Here is a 19,816-nt window from a genome sequence, read left to right as displayed (position 1 = left end):
TCCCCCTGCTTGTACTCTCTCACTCTGTCAAATAAATAAATAAAATCTTTAAAAAAAAAGATTTTATTTATTTATTTGACAGAGAAAGACACAGTGAGAGAGGAACACAAGCAGGGGGAGAGGGAGAAGCAGGCTTCCCGCAGAGCAGGGAGCCCGATGCAGGGCTCGATCCCAGGACCTTGGGATCAGGATCTGAGCCGAAGGCAGATGCTTAACAACTGAGCCACCCAAGTGCCCCCGGCCTTATATTCTTAAACATATAATCCAATGATGGTTCTCTGCCTCCAATTCTTCCAAACTATCCAATGATTTTTTTTAAGTATCAAATTCCCTATATAGTATCTTTCTACCTGAAAATCCTAGAGTACTGTTTGTATCTTGCAAAGAATGCTCACAGATAGATTATGTTTAAGCTTAAAATGTACACTGCCGGGTGGCTCAGTCAGTTAAGCGCCTGACTCTTGATTTTGGCACAGATCATGATCTCAAGGGTTCTGAGATCCGGCCCAGGGACTGGCTCTGCGCTCAGTGGGGAGTCTGCTTGACATTCTCTTTCCCTCTTGTTCAAGTGATACTGACTGCCATAAAACCACATTTCAGAGTTGACAGCTGACTTTTTTTAGTCTTTCAACTGTAAAGTGATTCTCTTAGCAGTAGTCCAAGATGACTTTATTTATAATATAAGACAATTGTTAGGTCAACATACAATAGTAACATTCTAACACTGAATGATCTTGGCTGCAAGAATTTATCAGTAATACACAATGGGGAGTCCGATTCTCTCTCTCCCTTCCCTCTGCCCCACCCCCTGCTTGTGCCTCTCTCATAAAAAAATCTTTTAAAAAATAAAACATACATCCACACAAAAAGCTGCATATGAATATTCATAGCAGTATTATTCATACTAGCCAAAATGTAGAAACCCAAATACCCATTAACTGATGGATAAATGAAATGTGGTATATCCATACAACTAACGTTCATCCTCAAGACAGAATCAAGTGCTGATACATGCTACAACATAGATGAACCCTGAAACATTATGCTAAGTGAAAAAAGCCACTCACAAAAACACACACACTGTATGATTTAATTTATATAAAATGTCCAAAGGAGGCAAATCCAGAGAGACAGAAAACAGATTAGTGGTTGCCAGGAGCTGCGGGAAATGGAGGAATGGGGAATGACTGTTAATTTCTTTTAGAGGTAATGAAAATATTCTAAAATTAGACAGTACTGATGGCTACACAACACTGACTTATATACTTTAAAAGGTGGATTACGATATGTGAAATAACAATAGCGACACCAATCCTGAGGTGCAGAACACACCAACACCAAGCAATTCTCCAATACCACCTGGGTGTCCTATAATTCAACTCAATCCTGACATACCTAGAAATAGCACCAGATCCCACAGGTAGGCTAAGGGCTCAGTCCTACAAGACTGCCCTGCCCTTCAGAGGTCAATCGTTAAGTCCAGACTGTCACCTGTGCTTCTAAAGTTCCCATGACTCCCTCCTCAGGTTTGACTAATATGCTAGAGCAGTTTACAGAAATCTGAGAAACATTTCAGTCATGAGATTACCAGTTTATTATGAAAAGATATAATTCTGGAACAGCCAAATGGAAGAGATACAGAGGGAAAAAAAGGAAAGGGGTCTGTAGCTTCCTTGCTCTCTGAGCATGCCACTCCCCCCAGCACCTCTGTGTGCTCACCACCAGGAAGTTATCCTACCCCATCCTTCGCATTTTTATGAAGGCTTCATTACACAGTTATGATTGATTAAATCATTGATCACGGCAATTCAACCTCCAGCCCCTGGCCCCTCTCCAGGTCAGAGAGGTGGGACTTAAAAGTTCTAAACCTCTAATCGCAGGGTTGGTTCTCCCGGCAATCAGTGGCCATCTTTACCTGCTTCCCAAAAGTCACCTCATTAACATAACAAAAGACACTTTTATGGCTCTCTTAGGAAATTCCAAGGGTTTTAGGAGCTCTGCACCAAGAACAGGGAAGACCAAATAGATTCTTTCTTACTGTAACTCACAGTATCACGTGTTATATTTCAATAAAGCTGCCATAGTGTTAAAAAAAAAAAAAGTGACGATTATTTCCTTAGGATATAGCCTCAGAGACAAAAATACCAGTCTTTGATATGTCAAAATGCTTTTGAAAAAGAAAAGGGGGGGCTCTACAGATTTATACTCCCTCCAGCAATAAATTTAGTACCTATGTCACTGTACTGAGGTGAATTGGCACCATTTCTTAAATCTTAAATCTGGTAAGAGAAACATATTGTTATTAAAGTTGAACACTTTTTTTCCATATTTTAGTAACTTTTTTCTTCTGCAAAGGGTAGTTCTTAGGCTTTAAAATAGACATCTCTGGGGCGCCTGGCTGGATCAGTTGGAAGAGCACGCAACTCCTGATCTCGCCCCATGTTGGGTATAGAGATTACTTAAAAATAAAATTAAATAATACATTATATGTTAAAAAAAAAAAGATAGTAGGAAGGGAAAAATGAAGGGGGCGAAATCAGAGGGGGAGATGAACCATGAGAGACTATGGACTCGGAGAAACAAACAGGGTTTTAGAGGGGAGGGGGATGGGGGGATGGGTTAGCCCAGTGATGGGTATTAAAGAGGGCACATATTGAATGGAGCACTGGGTGTTATACGCAAACAATGAAATGAATCACGGAACACTACATCAAAAACTAATGATGTAATGTATGGTGATTAACATAATAAAACAAAAATTTTAAAAAATTAAATAAACAGACATCTTTATGCACACAACTGTTACACTATAAACCAAGAGATTAGTTACTTTCTTACCATTTTGGCAGCAATAATGAACTCAGCCTCAATCTGTTCTACTTCAGCTTTTAACTTTAAAACTTTCCTTGAAGTCAAAATACTTTTTAAAATAGTCTCAAGAACCATTCTCCTCCTAAAATAGGCAGATTAAAAGGGACACTGCAGTAGGAGTCCACCTGGTTACATGAACTTCCAGTTTCCTGACTGCAATTCACTTTCAAGTAAAATGTCCAACTGACTCTGGAGATGTTTTAAAGTAATATGGAGTAGCAAAAAGGAAATGAAATATTAACACTTCCTACAATCCAGGTACTTAGGTGTACCTCATTTAATCCTACCAAGCCTATTAACCGCACTTAATAAAATTAAAATCACCAAAACTGAGGCCTTCGCCACGCAGCAAATATGTGGCAAAGTTATGGATCAAACTAAGGTGTGCCTAATTCCAAAGTCCCTAATTCTTTCTGCCACTTAACAATGCTTCCCGAGTCAATGACTCTGAAAATCAGACATTCTGAACACTAGTTCTGCCATTTATTATGTGACTAATTTCTGAGCTTTGTATGTAGCATTTTTATAAAAACAAGGTTTTTATTCACAAAATAAATACAAAAATGCTAAAAATTCACTGTGAAATAGAAGTTTAAAAAATACCTATTTCTTAAACAGCAAAATGTACAGAATAATTCTAGACACTTTTCTTGAATTTATATCAATTTCACTGAACCTTCCAACATTTACAAACATGTGATCACTCGCTGAAAAACATTTTTTTAGGAACTGCCAATCTCCCCGTCACACAAAAATGCATCATTCTCAACTATAATGCCTTTTATTCTTCTTTACCACATGAGACATGTTTTCAGTATTGTATGTGCCATTCAGGAAGTAGCACTACATTAAGAGAAATGACTACTTCAGCTACTTAAGAAGAGATAAAAGAGCAGAGGAGCTTGTGGGCAAGCTGTAGTACAATAAAGAAAAAGACAAGGTAAAGAAACAATAAAAACAAGGTAGGAAACCAACCTTCTACTCTACCATAGCTAATGAATATAGCTGTGATAAAGGAAGTCATTTAAATTATATAACCCTTAAGGACTCTTGATTAGCTTTTAAAAACTCTACTTTTAGTCCAAAACAGCTACTTGGTAAGATTAGGACTGATTTCCAAAGCATGGAATATACCAATATATATGAGGGATTCTTCCACAAGGATCTGCACATACATGAAAACAAAAATCAACTCAAACATCAATACCCGAATTCTTAAACTAAAACTTTTTTTCCAAGAACTCCCTCATTCCTCATTCTGACATATTAAAAACGGTAGTAATATTTAATGAAATTGTCACAAACTGGATAAAAGCCTTTAATAAAACACATTTTTATTCTAAAATTATTTTGATATTGGGACGCCTAGATGGCTCAGTCGTTAAGCATCTGCCTTCAGCTCAGGTCATGATCCCAGGGTCCTGGGATCAAGCCCCACATCGGGCTCCCTGCTCGGCGGGAAGCCTGCTTCTCCCTCTCCCACTCCCCCTGCTTGTGTTCCCCCTCTCGCTGTCTCTCTCTGTGTCAAATAAAATCTTAAAAAATAAATATGTAAATAAATAAAATTATTTTAATATTAAGGTATCAATAGGACTGGGGCAGACCAAAAAATATGAACTTATCTACAACCCCTTATTTTACCCTAGGGCTATTATTAAAATAAGTCTACTCTACACAAAATCATGTATTGTTTTTCTTAGCTGGTATAACACAATCAAGCTATTGTGCAGTGGTAAAAGAGCTCTTAAGAAAAAATTACTGCTGAAGTAATTTTTGAGTCGAGGTGACTTACCACAATTCTACTCTCCATAAACACCACTGTTTTTAATCATAACTTTACTTACAGCTTTACCCACCGTCAAACAAAATTTTCACTTTCCAATGAGATTCTTTCAAACTAAAGTAATAAAAGTAACGCTTTTATGATCACAGTATTTGCTAAATTGTGTACTAAGATTTTATTTCGGTTAAAAAAAGAAAAACCACTTATTCATCGGCGTGCCTGGAAGGACATTCAACAAAACATGACCAGTGGTTAATTTAGGATGGTAGAATTATGGATTTTTTTTTCTTTAGCTTATTCATATACCCTGATTCTCTGCATCAAACACAACTTTTTTTAATGCTTGTGAATAAGAGTGAGAACAACCTGAGTTAAAGGATAAGAAATATAGGTGCCATATTTTAATTCAATATCAACAATTCAAATCCACTTATTCAGAGTTAACATAATGTAAGTGTCACTCAAGAACTGTCAGTAAATCGACAAAGTTCAATTTTTAAATTAATTTCCTCAAGAAAATTTTAAATAAATCTCCTCAGGCCCCTGTGAGAAAATAATCTGTCTCTTTATAGAACTGGGGGGTCGGGTGGGGGGAGATAAGGGTGGAAAATGGCACGGTATGTCCAGGTGATCACAGGAAAGACAATAGAGAAAAACTACTAAACCTGAGAAACAGGACCACATCATTTCATTGATTCAGAGATACGGATTCATAGGAAATATCCGAGTAGCAGGAAGTAAATGATCAGAGACATCAGGTAAGCACTTAGAGGATAATGGGCAAAAGAAAAGAAAAAAGCCAGGAAAAAAAAAACCTGAACTCAGGCATATTTATGTAAATCATGTAAATCATTCTGAAAAGCAAATTTTAAAATAAAAGTTATCTAATAATTTATGACTCAAATTGAATCAGCTCTGCTTTCTTCACCAGGAAAAGAGCACCTTACCATGGGCGTAGCAACTCGGTAGCAAAACCAAAAACACCTTCAAAAGCATCTCAAGATCTTTTATGCCTGCTTTGGAATGAACTAGTAGTCAAAGTAAGGTGTATAGTTAAGCAATTAATATACAAACACACAAATAACCAGTTTTTACACAATAAAAGAATCTACAAATCATCATCAGATGTGAAGGGAATGCAACTTTGAAAAACAAAAAAGGTACAGCACTGAGGTAAGTCACGGACTGAACTGACTTCACAGACCACAATGAGGAAATTATCTTTAAACCAAACTAACTAACTCTGCTAGGTTAAGCCATAAGAAAAAATGCTTGTCAATATTCAAGCATTTTTTATCCACAAAAACAATTTCATATGGTTCCACCCAGTGGTTGGCTGATAAATACTTAACAACTACCTCTCTGAAAAAAAGACCCTGATTTATAGCTTTTGCAGATTCCCATGTCATAAACAGTCCTACCATAACCAGTTCCAAGCTGCCAAGATGATGTCATTGAACATGGAGCTGGAAAGATGCACAAGGTCAGCTCACCAGCTCCAACACACCACTAGTTCTACCCGATACTCTGATCTAAGGATCATCAGAGCAATTTCACTTTCCTTAAATCAGGCTTTTGCCTCAATATTCCCATTTCCTACTCCCCTAGGTTAGAAGGAATACATCTTTGACACTTTAAGACATCACTACACTAAAATTCATTCACAATAAAGAATAGATGAGATTACTATTTTTATTCATTCAACACTTTTTTACTAAACATTTATCTAGTGTCATATATTGTTCTGAGCACTGGGACAGCAAGGAACAAGAAAAAGGCGTTCCTTGCTCTCATAAGGCTTATGATCTATTTTAGGACACACTTAAATTAAAAACATATTAAAGTCTGACAAACGCTATAAAGAAAATGTAACAGTGATGGGAGGGTGCTATTTTAAACTGAGTGGCAAGGAAATGAGGTGATATTTAAGCTGAGATCCTCAAGATAAGAGGCCAGCCTTGCAAAGATCTGGGAACCATCATTTCAAACAGAGGAAACAACTAGTATAAAAACCCTAACACAAGAATAAGCAAGGCCTGTTTGAGAAATTAATCTGCGGCTAAAGGCAGTGAGCAAAGGTGAGCCACTCTGAGTGGCTGTCAGGTCCATATTATATCGACAGACTGTGAGTGAGTTTGTATTTTCTGGGAGAGTACAGTTTGTATTTTATTCTGAGTAGAATGGGAAAAGTAGTTTGATAAATTTGTTAAATGAACAAACGAATGCATACTTTAACAACCCCTTAAAAGATTTGGTTCACAACCTATTACTTGTATTCACTTTTCTCAATATGATCATTTTGATTACTTCACAATCCACCTAGAATATTATCAAGTTAAAGCAGGCCACAGTAGGCCTCAGACTATGAATATACCTGAAATAAACGTAGAGGTTTGACTACTTATCAGTTCAGAAATAAGGATTTTTTAGAGAGAGAGAGAAAGAAAACAAGTGCACTCAAGAGAGGGGGGAGAGGGATAATCGGAGAAGAGGAGAGAATCTCAAACAGACTCCATGCCCAGCACAGAGCCCACCGCCCAGTACAAAGCCGGTTGCAGGGCTAGATCTCACAACTCTGAGATCATGACCTCAATCGAAATCAATAGAAGTATGCTTAACTGACTGAGCCACCCAGGTGCCCAAGAAAGAATCTTATTAATCCAAGATGGATATTTCATAATTGAAATTGTAACATGAATGCGCGCGCGCGTGCGCACACACACACGCACGCACACACACACACACACACACACACACACACACACGGGGTGGGGGCGGGCAGCAGTGGGAGAGGGAGAAGCAGGCTTCTAGCTGAGCAAGGAGCCCAAAGCAGCACTCGATCCCAGAACCCGGGATCATGACCCAAGCCAAAGGCAGACACTTAACCAACTGAGTCACCCAGGTGCCCCTAAAAGATTTTTTTTTTAATCAACAGGAAATGACACTTATAACTTAGAAAAAAAAGAGTTTAAAAATAAATGAATTTTAGGGGCACCTGGCTGGCTCAGTCAGTGGAGCGTGTGACTCTTGGTCTCCGGGCTGTCGATTTGAGCCCCACGTTTGGTGCAGAGACTGCTTGAAAATAAAATCTCCAAAGTTAATTAATTTTTAAAAGGGTTTACAAAATCTTGTCTCAGCATAATGAAATACTGAAAGTTTGCATTATCATTAATTTTCCCGGCACTCCTATTTCCTACCTAGATATTACTTAAATTACAGTTTTAAAAATGCATTTATAAACATTCAAGTATTTTTCATTTATGAGCACAAACATGCTTATATTACTCAATAAAACTGTGCACATTAATGTAGCTAGCTGCTAGCTTACCACAGAACTACAGTGAAACTACTTATAGGCCCTGCCTTTTCCGAGGGGGCGGTAAATAGGCAGTGCAATACCGAGAGAACAAAGCATACTAATAAATTTGTGTTAAGCTGAAAATCTCTCTCTAAAGCTATGACACCTCTTTTTGGACTCTCCACAAAAAACTTAAGAAATGCTAAGAATATCGTCTGATAAAGCACTTTCTTGATAACACCAACTTACCTTCTTTAACAAAAGGAGTTTGGCAACAGAAAACCAAGTTTTGGATCCCAATCTCACGTGAACCAGTATCCCTGATAAAAGAAAGGTGTAATATAGCCCAACTTCAAAAGCCTAAGTCCATGTAAATCACCAACACTCAGAATTCAAGAAAAAGCCCAAAAGAAGTATGGAGCAAGCCAAAAATAGTTTAAGTGTTGTCACTCGACTTCCAAATCAGGCTTTTCTTTTTATTTTGTTTACCTTACCTCTCTGTTCCTTTCCTACGTCCTCTGTCCATAACCATTTCCCCATGTATTTTCACTTTGCATACACAAAAATTGATTTGAACATACTTTCTCTCCTTGTATCTAAATTTTTTTTAATTTTTCTAGGACTACATGGTTTTAAGTGAAATATTTTTAGTCAAAATACTTTTGGTTATACAAACATACATAAAAGCTGTTTTCAAAGACATGAATAACAAGATAAGTGGTCACTCATTGAGCAAATGTAAATGCCTATCATGTGCATGTCTCTGTTCTGAATACTGGGTATTTTGCAGTGAATAAAAGAAAGCTCTTTACCTAAGGACACTAAAGCCAAACTGCTTGGCAGGTTCGAGAAAGTTCAAGGAGACCCATGTGCCTGGTGTGGAATAAACCAAGGAGAAAGTAATAGGGCGTATCATCAGAGAGGTAAGAGGCACAGATGATGGAGGGCCTTGCAGGCCCTATTGTATTCTGGCTTTTACTCTAAGGAAAGCCACTGAAGGATTTTGAACATCAAAGTAACATAATTCAACTTGCATTTCAAAAGGATCACCCTGGCTACTGTCCTGAGAACAGAAAAGAGCAGAAGCAGCAAAGAGACTACTAAAATAAGACAAGCAAGAGATGTTTGCTTAGAGAAGAGTGTGAGCAGTGGTCTTATGGTAGACTTTAAGGTACAATACATTATTGTGAATTAGATGTGGGGGTGTAAGAAAGTGAAATCAAGAATGTCTACCAGGTTTCAGCCACAAAAAACTAAAAGATGGGGTGGACACCTATAAGATGAGGGAGATGGGATAAGAGCAATCACTGGGGTAGGAGAGAAAGATGGAGAGGTCAGTCTTGACTTATGAAATATGGGATATCTAATTAGGAATGTCGACTCAGTAGTTGGGTACACATGTGTGGAGGTTAGGAAAGAGATCCAAGCTGAAGATAACATTTTTAGTTTGAAATATATGATAATTCTAGCTAGAGAATAGGATGAGATTACAAAAGACTACATATATAGAAGAGACTTAAACATAGAGCTCTGGGACACTGCCTTATTTTTTAGAAGTTGGGGCTACAAAAAAGAACCAGAAAAAGAAACTAAAAATAAGCAGTAGTGTCCCAGAAGCAAGGGGAGAAAAGGTTTCAAAGAGAAGAAAATTATCAACCGTGTCAGATGCTGCTGCTGCATCCCAGAGAATTAGGACTGAGAACTGACTAGGGAACGTATCACCAAGGAGCTCACTGGTAAGCTCAACAAGAGTAGAGTGAAAAAGAAAAAGAAAAAAAAAACCTGAATGTAATGGATCCAAAAAAGATAGGAAGGACTGGTGACCACAAATAACTCTTTTAGAAAACGGTAGCTGAAGAAAAATGTGGTGCTGGGGGAGTTTGTTTGTTTTAAAGAAGGGAGATACTTCAGCATATCTCTACACTGATAGGAACGATCAAGTAGAAATGGCAAACGGTGATGACACAGCTCACTGGCAGGCAGGAGCCCGGGACGAATACTGAGGCAATGCAATGTCCTTGACAGGAGAAGGGGCTAGAACCCAGGGCAAGAAGAACGGAACCCATGATCACAGAATAGAAAATGCAGAGAGTGTGGGTACAGATGCGAAAAGAGATGAAAAAGTTTTTTCTGATTGCTTTCATTTTTAATATACAGGAAGCAAGGTCATCAGCTGAAAATGCAAAGAGGTGCTAGAGTTTTAAGGAGAGATCTAAAATAGTCATTTAGGGGAGTGGGAGAGTGATTCAACCAGGGAAATGTATTAAGATTTTAGGAACTGGGACACCTAGCTGACTTAGTCGGTGGAATGTGTGACTCTTGATCTCAGGGTCCTGAGTTGGAGTGCCACACTGGGTGTAGGGATTACTTTAAAAAAAAAAATTAAGATTACAGAACTGTGGGCAGCATGAGGACCCTCCTAATTTATAGGGAGATGAGGTCAGCATCAGTGTTTTTTTTTTCCCCTCAAGCCACATTCAAATGTCACGTACAGGCTAGTCTAGATTGGGGGGGGGGGGCGGCAAACTATAGGTGAGTACAGTAAAGAAGTGCTACAGAGAACTGAGGGTATACAAATGTAAAATTTCTAACAGTGGACCATGGATTCAAAGCATGGACGTGGAGGAAGGAGGGCTTGGGACATTACAGCAGCAACATTCTATAGGTCCCTGACACAGAAGTACTGTGTAAGTGCGGTAATTAACAGAAAGAGCTGGAGAGGTACAATGTTGAGGTCCTAGTGGAATGCATGAAACTGCGTATTATGAAATAATCTTAGTAAAAGGCAGGTCTGGTTAAGAAGTTATAAAAAAAAAGTTATTTATAAAACTACTATGAAGACTAAAGCAAAACCTCTCCTTGGGCATAGTGAGCCTGCAGATGAGGGAAACTGGAAGGTGAAGGGGCAGTAACAGAAGAACTGTATCACAAGAATTGTAGCTGGAAGGTTCCCAGACATGGAATCCCCAAGAAAACCATTTCCAGCACTTCTGGAAAAAGTCCACTTTGAACAACCTGCCCGATTCAGAAGGCACCAGTGCCAGAGCACAACAGGATGAGCTACATTAAAATCATCTTTCCCCTCACTTCTCTTTCCCCACTGAGCTGGACTCTGGACAGGTGAATGGACAGCACAGTGAAGAGAAGCTGGTAAAATAAAAGACACCTACTAGGACTCTTCCTCCAGAGCAGACTTCTGGGCTCGAGAAGTTCTAAACTGTATAAGAGTTTTAACACTGAATATTATACTGAACTGTACCTTCCAATGACTAAAGTAACACTATCATTGACAAGTAAGCACAAGAATTTTTATTACCTAAAACTAACTAGGAAAGCTACCTGACTTTCCTAAAAGCTCATCCGGAGGCAGGGAAAGACTTCATCTATAGGGACAGTTTGAAGGTATAGGGAGAGAGTTGTTCTCTCCTTAAGCTTTATCAAGTCCCATCCACTGCACATACTAGTTCCAGAAATACCCATGGGTTCTCACCATATGTAAGTGCAAAATATACACAATGCTGAATATACAAAAAATTCATTTTTGCTTTATTAAGCAAAAAGTGGAAGTATATTATTAAGCTACATGGAACAAAATTTTATGTTTTACTAACACATGCTTACAATAATCCAATCAAAGGTTTAACAAGAAATCTTAGCATGAATTTCTAATTGGGTAAGATATAAAATGAAAATATCAGTGCTCATCGTTTAGTCAATTTCAAAGATACCTAAATTTAACATGGAGTTATCTAATGCTTTCTAGGAAAAAGAGGGAGTTTGTCTTACTGTAATCCATTTTGACTAAAATACATTTGCAGGTATTTTATGGTGTCATAATAAAGACAACTTATTACCAAGTCTTTTGGCTTTCAGTTCAGAAACTCCCTTTGGATGGATTCCCACAGCTCTTTCAGCTAAATCCTGCTCTGTTCATTATGTGTTTGTATTATAGAAAAGTTCCAGTATTCTTAAGCTTTGAAGTGAGGTAGCAGGATGCATAAAATTAATTATTAATAAGCTAAATTTCAAGTTTTTCCACATGGTATGGAAAGAAAATCAGGATAAATTCCCTCACCTAACTAGTAAGTAAGAATTAAGGATAAGCACACATTTCACTCAGTTCTTCTCATGAATGCACAGGGAACCCATAATGTTCCTCTCAAAAACATTACTAACATTTTTCAATAAAATGTTAAAATATTTCATGAGAACTGAGATTAAGAACACTATAACAGATTAAAACCAATATGCATTGCCAGTTGTGAGAAAAAAAACTTACAAAGCATTTACAAAAGTGCCCCAGACTCAAAAGAAAAAAAACAGTACCCCAAACTCACCCTAAAGCAGATGAAAACCTAAACACTTTCAAAAAGTGACACCTGGGATATAAAAAATGTAGCAGCAACCTGTCCTAGAGAATAAATGTGAGAAATTACTTACAAAGCACTTTGGAAATGTTTTTATACAAATGCTAATTGATACCAACAATCTATACAAAAATGAGCACAGCTGCAATGCTTTTTATGGACATTCTTAATCACTTTATTAGTTACATCTGATAAAGGAAACACTTTGTAAAGCATTCTGAAGGGTCTTAAAAAAAAAAAAAAATGAACTAACTCCCTACTCCCATCCTGTCACACACACATATACCCTGAGGATGAAAGCACCAACATTTCAAATACTCCAACAATTATAAGATGGGATGATCCTGGAATTTATTTAGACTCAAAACATTATAAACTATTCTGAGATAGAAATACTTTGAAAACATAGTATTTTTTAAGGTACAAAACCCTATTTTTTTTTTAAGATTATCTAGGGGCGCCTGGGTGGCTCACTCATTAAGTGTCTGCCTTCGGCTCAGGTTGCGATCCTAGAGTCCCAGAACAAGTCCCACATCAGGCTCCCTGCTCAATGGGAAGCCTGCTTCTCCCTCTCCCACTCCCCCTGCTTGTGTTCCCTCCCTCGCTGTATCGCTGTCAAATAAATAAAATCTTTAAAATATTTATTTGACAGACAGCAAGAGAGCACAAGCAGGGGTAGTAGCAGAGGGAGAAGGAGAAAAAAAAGTATATTGTCAAAGTAACTCTTCCCACAAGAAACATACATTAAAAAAAACACAACTCTCTACCACTAAAATATAAGGGATTACTTTCCATCTTACTCCCAGGCAGAACCACAAAAAGCGAGCAGCCAACCTAAAAATCTTTGAAAGTTCTATCTGAAAGTACAGTATCTTCAATAATGTATAAGGTGTTAACAAATCAAAAGGTCCACCTAAACTGAAATGCCATCTATGAAAAAATTATTAATCTACATTATTTTGTAATGATCAAAAAAATGACACTGGAACACATCAATTTGGCCTTCTGATGAGACCACACAAAATAAGCACTTTTTAAAAAAATCCTGTGTATATAAGACAAAAGCAAGCAATGCAACCTTATATTCAGAATAAATACTACAAACAGCATTCTCCTTTTAGTAAGCAGTTCCATCACAGTCGCAATACTAGCAGCAAAGTCCAAATATGGAACCACAAATTATTACTAATCCTTCCCTTTTCAGCATGATCAAGTCAATACTATATTTATCTGTAAATAGTGACTAAAAGATCGAACTTCCAAATAGGTGCTTTATTTAAAACATTTCTTGTAGAAAAGTAATCCACTGTTTCTTCTTGGAGATTCTGAAAAATAGAAAATGTTGTATAGCAAAGATTATTTACAGAAAACAACCAGAAGTGCATTACTCTTCAATAAATACACTGTACCAAAATCATCCAGTATGGAAGGAGGGAAAAAAAAGTTTCTTAAACCTCCTCCTCCCTTCATTTTAAAATGTAGGATTTTACTAAACTGACAATAAGAAAATGTAACCTAATAATCTCAGCCCTATGAAGTTACTTATTAACCTTTAAGTAGACTTAGGGATCTATACTTCCTGCACTCCACCTGACAGCTTCCCTCGTAAGTAGGCAGGCAGTAGGGGTGTAAGTCAGTCCTTACTTGCAACATCGATAATGAGGAAAGAACTTCACGCTCGGGTTAAAGCGATAATTGTGGGTTTTGTTTGCTTCTAGAAACGCAACAACCAACACAGGTGCCACTACATAATGGGTGCTCCATGAATACCGGTTGAAGAAATGGTAGGGTTTAATTAGTGCAACATTAGTTTTCTTTTCCCTCTAACTTTAGAGAGCCTCTGGCTCAAAAAGCAACTGAAGACCATGCCACCACGGCCCGCCAAAAGCACATAAACTTATTTATTCATAATGAAATAGACTTTGGGCGTCTCAAAAGAACAAAATACAATCCAAACACCTTTAATTTCTCGTTCTTTCGAAAGAAAAGCAGAAATAACACTTATCTTTTAACAACTTATTTTTAAACAGAAAATGTCAACCAACTTTTCCTCAAAATGAAAAATTTCACATTTCAACTACATATTCTACACTTGTAACATTGATAATAACCGATCATCAACACCATGTATATGGTGGGTAAAAACAAAAAAGCATATAAACAAAAACTGCATGCGGTTTGCCAACGTTTTTTTCCTTGAGTCAAGAGGGTATGTGCCTAAATTTTACTAGCTGTGAAATCAGTTTTCATGTTTCAAGATTCGTTCATTCATTCAAATATTTTACTGAGCACCTACTATAAGCCAGACTCTTTAAAACAAAATATGTCAATTTTGTAAACTGAACATCAGCACCAAATTCCCCTACAAAAGTTTATCATTTGAAATAACAGCAAGTAAGGAGAAATTCCAGTGTTATTTCAAGTACACATGAAGTCAGCCCATCGGGGCTTTTCAGCTATAAATGCTGCATCAGCGAGCCGCTACCTACCACACCCGTTACCAAAAATCACAACTGAAGCGGCAAAGGAAAGACAACCTGTACGAGTAACACGAGCTCCTCCGAGTAGGTGATCAGGCAGGGCTTTCTCTCCGGGGCCCAAAGAGAAGCGCCGCGAGACCCGCGAGCGGAACGCGCAGCACGCCTCAGGCGAGAGTCCCGGCTCCAGAGGCAGGGGTTCCTGCCCCACCCCCAAACTCTCACCTGGAAGACCCCGGCCCACCCCGCCCGCCCTTCGCGCCTCCCCTCCCGACTCCCAGACCTGCAAAGTTTGGGGGAGGGGGTCTTTTCATTTCCATTTTACATCAGGCTGGCGGTTGGCTCCCTCAGCCGCCCGCCTGTCGTCAATTTTGAACTGAGCATGTAACCATTTCTCAGAAGGAATGGAAGAAAAACCAAAGGCAGGGTCCGCAGGAAGACCTCGCCCAGACCTGAAAATGGAGCCGCAGGCTCAGCCCACAGCCCGCAGCGCGCGGGGGGCAGGGCCGGGCCGCGCTCCCCGCCGAGCCCTCGGCGGCGGGGGTTCGAGGCTGCGGGCCCCCGCCCAGGAGGCCGCGAGGGCGAGGTCTGGGTGCCGGCGCGCGACCCGGCCGGCGGGACACTCACCGTCGCCTTTGTCTCGACCGCCGGCTCCAGCCGCAGCCGCTCTCGGTGCCGGCTCCGCGGCTCCTGCCACCCCCACGCCCGCAGCTGCGCTCCCCGGCGCGCTCGCCGCTTCCTGGCCCCTCCCTCCCCGCCCAGGCTCGCGCGCGGGCGGAGCGAGAGGCGGCGCGCGCCCGGAGAGCCCCGGGAGGACAGCGCCGCCGCGCAGCTGCCGCCGCGCCGGCCCCACCCCCTGCCCCGCCGGGGCGTTGGACTTAGCCGGCGACCCCCGCAACGCGCCGCGCCTTGCAGCTGCGCGGGCTAGGAAGCCCCCTCCTAAGGGAGAGGAGGGCCGCGAGCCGGGGTTGGAGCCCGCGCGGGAAAGGACGCGCCGGAAGATGGCGACCAGGGCTGGGTGGGAGCGCACGAGAGCCCCTCCTCGCCCTCCTCCCGGCGGCTGGCAACGGCGGCTCGCGCCCCTTCCCCGGACCGCGCGGAGGGGCGGTGCCTGCGCTCCAAGTGGGACCGCGGACGCTCCCGGGCTGCCCAGGCTAGGCGCTGAGCCCTGGCACCACTTGTCGGTTGGAAACGGTGGAGAGAAAGATGCCCTGAAATCATCGGACCACCGCTTTTTATTAATGTAAACGTCAGAATCGTTGAATCTGTCATAACTAACTGGCTTTTATGGCCTAGAAGTTCCACCTGTCATTTGAAAAGCGTGAAATTACTTCTCCTGGATCTCTGAGTCTTCTTTAGCTGTATGTTTTATATATCCCAGAAATCAGAAATACCTGAGAGTCCCCATCCAGCAATCAACCTTCCGCCAAATGCCTACATTAAGTTTTCAGGCCTACAACACTTAGAATATGATGTAGTAATATATACGTCTTCTTCATCTGGATTGATTATATTAGTACAATATTAGTTTTCTTTTCCCCCTAAGTTTCTAATTCTCGCTCAAAAAGCAGTTCAAGACTTAGCCAGGTCCTTCTAGCTAGTTTGTGGAGTCTTTGGCTCCCTTTCTTCTTCTGATCTTCACCTCCAAGCTGTCAGGCAAGACTGTTGGACTCTCAGAGTAAATCAGAATCAGACCAATCAGTGCATTACTTCCGTCTTCTGACTTGGATCGTACTTCAGTGGCCTGCTAAGTGGTCTCTCTGCCCACCATTAACTCACTCTGTTGTCAGAGCAACAAACAGAACACTGTCTTGCAAGAAAAGTCAGCTCCGGTCTCATCTGGCCCAAATCCTCCAGTGGCTCCCTATTTCATTGTCTGTAAAAGCTAAGGTCTTTACGGTGACCTACGAACCCTTGGTTTTGCCTGTTCCCTTCACCTGTCTCACTCCAGCTCCAACTACCCTTTGTTGCTTGAATAATCCAGACTACTACTTAGGGCCTTTGAAGTGCAGCTCCTTTTCCAGGAACATTCTCCCTCAATGTCTGCTTTCCCTCTTCTAACTCCTTTCCCAAATCTCACCCTAACAGTGATGCTTAGACTGACCACACTATTTAAAATTGCAACTCCCCCAACCCCAACTCTCATTCCTTCCTAACTTGCTTTTTTGTTTCCATGACACTTTAAACCTTGCAACAATCTTTATAATTTACTTATTTTGTATGTTTATCTCTTAATGCCTGTCTTCCCCAATATAAGATGGAATTTTGTCTGCTTTGTTCGGCTGATGTACCCTGGTGCCTAGAGTAAATGAAAAAAATGTTTAAATCCCCTGAGATGATAAAAAGTGCAAAGAAAAAAAAAAGACCAATTTTTTATTTTAAATTTGCTCTTTTTCCCAATTTCTATTAGTTAACCCATGGATCCTTACCTACAGTATAATAAAAGCATTTAAATTTTCTAGTTACTCTGAGTACAGTGAAAACTTGACATTTAATGCAGTTTTTCTGACCAGTGATATCCTGGTATCCTAGTTCAAAAAAATAGGAATAACAAACTAGAGGAAGCTTTCTGGCCTGAAATTCAAAGGCATATTAATTCTAAAAATTTCCTAGGACAAAAAACCCAGGAAGTTCCTACAACTGCATTTGAGTCTATAATCACCTCAAAACTAAAAGAAATGTGGGATGCTAAAAAAAAAAAAGCAAAAAACAAAAAAAAAAGCCCAGGGGCGCCTGGGTGGCTCAGATGGTTAAGTGTCTGCCTTCGACTCAGGCCGTGATCCTGGGGTCCCGGGATCAAGCCCCACATCAGGCTCCTGACTCAGCGGGGAGCCTGCCTCTCCCCCTGCTCATGCGCTCTCTCTCTGTATCTCTGTGCCTCAAATGAGTAAATATTAAAAAAAAAAAAAAGCCCAGAAAATTCCTGAACTTAATATGTCTGGTATGTTTGTAACCCTTCCTTTGAATTGCTAACATAGTCATTTTGTGTGAATGCCTTAAAAGTAACATTTCCTATCATTTATTCATAAGAGTTAACATGCATTATGTAAACATTTGTTTTCAGGTTTCCCATATGTTTATACCACATCATATGCAACTGAATACCCTGATAATGTCTAATTTCAGTTGCTACAGCTATTCATACACCTCTCTTGTCAATAGAAAAAAAATCAATTAATACAATTCTTGAAGGATACCTTTTGTATGAAAGTCTGTGTGTATAATTATGCTCGGTATCATATTTATAGCATAGTTTCTTTACACATTTTATTTATACTTTATGATTTAAAACAGTTTAAGGCTACAGATTATTCTTACAATTTAGATTATTTTTTATAAAATTAGACTACTTTTGTTTAAGAACCACTGATAACGTGTTTCATCAATGTCGAAACATGGTTTGTAATTACGATAATACCAAATAATTTTTCTGGAGTTAATATAATGATGCTTTAATGATGACTATCATTAAAATTGTTACCAAGTAGAATCTTGTCAAAAGGACAAGGTAAAAAATAGACACTGTTTATAATTTATTCACATAACATACACTGAAAATGCTGCTAAAAGTAAACCCAACTGTTGTAGTACAAAGGTTTTTTGTATTACAAACTGCTTTGCACACTTACTAGTTCGTAAGCAAGAAAATGATCTCAACAAAACTAGTGGTATATTTGTGTCATAACAAATGGAGATGTTAACACCAAGAACAACAGCAAGAATGTCTTTATCTATCACTACTCATGACCTCACATCGCCGCCACATTGATCTGATTCTTCAATCTTTACTTAGTTAAACACATATTCCTTTAAACATGTAAAAGCACATGAATTTTTCCTAAAAGTATGGTATTAATATTTTAAAATTACTTTCCAAAATTTAGTACCAGTTACTGCTCACATATAAGAGAGATGGTGTATGGCATCAGAGTCTGGGGTTCAAACTCTGCTACATAATTACCTGGGTGACCCTGAGCAAGATTCTTAATCTTTCTAAACATATCTTTTCTTCTAATTTAATGAGACCATAATAATGCTTACCTCCAAGAATTGTTGTGAGAAATCCATGAGAGAACTCAACCAAAGTTCTTAGCCCTGGGCCTTGCACATGCTAAGTGCCGGTAAATGCTAGCTACTATCATTACACAAGCATATAATTAAGCTCATTGCCCTATATTTTTATACTGAGAAAATGGCTCATAATAGGACCCAAATGGGATGGTTTGAGTTCTACATCAAGATAGTATAATATGCAATTAAATGAACATTGTTAAAGAGGCACTAACATTTCTTCTACCACCAGTGGTAGGCACCAGTGGTAGGCACAGTTCTAGATAACAAGTGGTAGGCACAGTTCTAGATAACAAGGAAGCTAAGAGAAATAAGGCCCAGACCTAGAATAGCTTTATAATTGAATAACAAGAGACATACAGTTAGCAAATAAGTACTTTCAAAGTAGTATGAGCGTACTTCCTGGTTTGTCAGGGACACCTTTTATCCTGGCTTAATAGTTTTTTGTGCCCACTTTCATTCTCAACATGTCCAGGTTTAGACAATAAATTATGTGGTCACCCCTAACTAGAAGTATGTATGGCTTGCTCAGAATATAGAGAAGGAACCATCAGTTCTATGTAAAGCTATAGAGACTTACATTGCTCCTTGAAAGGAACAGTTCAATTGCCAAGTGGACCAAAAAAAGGATCAAAAGAAAGGCAAAAGGAAGATTTCATTTTTATTCCAGGAAGTCAAAACCAGAAAGTGTTTGTATACTTGTTAATAGACTTAGTAAATTCCCTTGACCAAATGTTAAATGAATTAGGTGATTTCGTACTTTTCCCCAAAGATATAATAGCAACACCCCAAGACACAAACAATATAACACGTATTCATTAACTTATCCAATAAATATCTATTGAGCATCTACTATGTACACATATGTCTGTCTTGGATGATAGAGGACACAAAAAAATTTTATAAGCAGCATAAAATCTAGTGGCAAACACCAAATACCTTAGCTAGT

At 39.3% G+C, this 19,816-nt stretch overlaps 1 protein-coding gene across 6 annotated transcripts in view; it reads right to left on the bottom strand.

Moving 5' to 3' along the window:
- CDC42SE2 (CDC42 small effector 2) overlaps window positions 1-15,568 on the bottom strand; it is a 114,595-nt gene extending 99,027 nt beyond the window's left edge. For 5 of the 6 annotated variants that reach the window (XM_025860768.2, XM_025860766.2, XM_025860767.2 and 2 more), the window contains exon 1: window positions 15,424-15,568. The gene's annotated coding sequence lies outside the window, so the exon portion shown is untranslated. The remainder of the gene's footprint in view (window positions 1-15,423) is intronic. The other variant, XM_025860769.2, reaches the window with a different exon arrangement.
- Window positions 15,569-19,816: the final 4,248 nt, after the last annotated feature.

This window comes from Callorhinus ursinus, unplaced genomic scaffold, assembly GCF_003265705.2.
Source record: "Callorhinus ursinus isolate GAN/ISIS: 27379988/994484 unplaced genomic scaffold, GSC_fseal_2.0 scaffold30, whole genome shotgun sequence".
In the NCBI taxonomy this organism is placed as follows: Eukaryota; Metazoa; Chordata; class Mammalia; order Carnivora; family Otariidae; genus Callorhinus; species Callorhinus ursinus.
This window is presented reverse-complemented; position numbering and strand designations above follow the sequence as displayed.